General features: G+C 51.6%; 1 protein-coding gene across 1 annotated transcript in view; it reads right to left on the bottom strand.

Annotated features, from left to right (window-relative positions):
- Nucleotides 1-2500, bottom strand: part of LOC308331774 (copine-4-like) — a gene marked incomplete at its 3' end in the record, with an annotated part of 56215 nt that overhangs the window by 4447 nt on the left and 49268 nt on the right.

Here is a 2500-nt window from a genome sequence, read left to right as displayed (position 1 = left end):
AACAAAAACTACATTTCCGTTAACTGAGATAAATAAAACCTAGAATAAGTCATAATACAAAACTAAACTAAAAGGAACTGAAGTTATACAGAAAATGCCTGTAGGTTTTGTTTTTGTCAATATTAATAAGCTGAGAGAGAGAGACAGAGAGAGAGAGAGAGAGAGAGAGAGAGAGAGAGAGAGAGAGAGAGGGGGGGAGAGAGAGAGAGAGAGAGAGAGAGAGAGAGAGAGAGAGAGAGAGAGAGAGAGAGAGGGGGGGAGAGAGAGAGAGAGAGAGAGAGAGAGAGACAGAGAGGAGTGATAGGCCTGTCATGTTTTATTACATAATAGTCTTAAGTCTTCTGATCAAGATTATCTTGAGCTAAACGCAACGCTTTAATTCTTCATAATCCGTTTATACTGCATTAATCTATTATCTGTATAAGAACAGGATGGAATTAACAGCAATGTCATATTTCCATCATTATTACCGCTTTGGTGTTACTTTTTCAATCAAAAAAAGACTTTACAAAAGCATAACATTGGCGAAAGGGCCTTTCTGTGTGGAGTCTGCATGTTCTCCCTGTGTCCCCTAGGGTAGGTACCCTCACATGTTCTCCCCGTGTCCCCTAGGTAGGTACCCTCACATGTTCTCCCCGTGTCCCCTAGGGTAGGTACCCTCACATGTTCTCCCAGTGTCCCCTAGGGTAGGTACCCTCACATGTTCTCTCCCCGTGTCCCCTAGGGTAGGTACCCTCACATGTTCTCATCCCCGTGTCCCCTATAGGGTAGGTACCCTCACATGTTCTCCCCGTGTCCCCTAGGGTAGGTACCCTCACATGTTCTCCCAGTGTCCCCTAGGGTAGGTACCCTCACATGTTCTCCCCGTGTCCCCTAGGGTAGGTACCCTCACATGTTCTCTCCCCGTGTCCCCTATAGGGTAGGTACCCTCACATGTTCTCCCCGTGTCCCCTAGGGTAGGTACCCTCACATGTTCTCCCCGTGTCCCCTATAGGGTAGGTACCCTCACATGTTCTCCCCGTGTCCCCTATAGGGTAGGTACCCTCACATGTTCTCCCCGTGTCCCCTAGGGTAGGTACCCTCACATGTTCTCCCCGTGTCCCCTAGGGTAGGTACCCTCACATGTTCTCCCCGTGTCCCCTAGGGTAGGTACCCTCACATGTTCTCCCCGTGTCCCCTAGGGTAGGTACCCTCACATGTTCTCCCCGTGTCCCCTAGGGTAGGTACCCTCACATGTTCTCCCCGTGTCCCCTATAGGGTAGGTACCCTCACATGTTCTCCCCGTGTCCCCTAGGGTAGGTACCCTCACATGTTCTCCCCGTGTCCCCTAGGGTAGGTACCCTCACATGTTCTCCCCGTGTCCCCTAGGGTAGGTACCCTCACATGTTCTCCCCGTGTCCCCTAGGGTAGGTACCCTCACATGTTCTCCCCGTGTCCCCTAGGGTAGGTACCCTCACATGTTCTCCCCCGTGTCCCCTAGGGTAGGTACCCTCACATGTTCTCCCCGTGTCCCCTAGGGTAGGTACCCTCACATGTTCTCCCCGTGTCCCCTAGGGTAGGTACCCTCACATGTTCTCCCCGTGTCCCCTAGGGTAGGTACCCTCACATGTTCTCCCCGTGTCCCCTATAGGTACCCTCACATGTTCTCCCCGTGTCCCCTAGGGTAGGTACCCTCACATGTTCTCCCCATGTCCCCTATAGGGTAGGTACCCTCACATGTTCTCCCCGTGTCCCCTAGGGTAGGTACCCTCACATGTTCTCCCCATGTCCCCTATAGGGTAGGTACCCTCACATGTTCTCCCCGTGTCCCCTATAGGGTAGGTACCCTCACATGTTCTCCCCGTGTCCCCTAGGGTAGGTACCCTCACATGTTCTCCCCGTGTCCCCTAGGGTAGGTACCCTCACATGTTCTCCCCGTGTCCCCTAGGGTAGGTACCCTCACATGTTCTCCCCATGTCCCCTAGGGTAGGTACCCTCACATGTTCTCCCCGTGTCCCCTAGGGTAGGTACCCTCACATGTTCTCCCCGTGTCCCCTAGGGTAGGTAGTAGGTACCCTCACAAAAACATGCCGTAATCCTGGTCTCTAAAACTACCTCCCCCTGGCCAGCCGGGGCGCCTGATGGAGGGGAAAGGAACTGGTCGGAATAACGTGTTCCTTCCACGCGCTACGTCCGGCCGGGGAAATTCCCCTCTGTCAGGTGAAAAGAAGCAGCTTGGACTCCTCATGCATAGAAGGAGGCATGAGGTCAGTCCGCTGCCCCCCCAGGTTGGCGGAGGAAGTGTAGCGCCCAGGATTACATTAGATAATTGGCACTGGGTGAAAAGAAAACTGGGTTACAAAATCGTGGGATAAAAATGTAAGAAAAAAAAAAAAAAGCATAACATAAATGTAAATTGTATTCATTGTTCAACGCCAAAAACACAATTTATAGGATATGGTGTATATATACGTGATATCTTGAGATTAACTCATTTTGGGCGGAAACCCCCTTTTGGTGT

Source organism: Protomyctophum bolini (genome assembly GCF_963924005.1).
Source record: "Protomyctophum bolini genome assembly, chromosome: 17".
Lineage (NCBI taxonomy): Eukaryota > Metazoa > Chordata > Actinopteri > Myctophiformes > Myctophidae > Protomyctophum > Protomyctophum bolini.
Note: the sequence above shows the minus strand (reverse complement) of the source record. Positions and strands in the feature narration are given on the sequence as shown.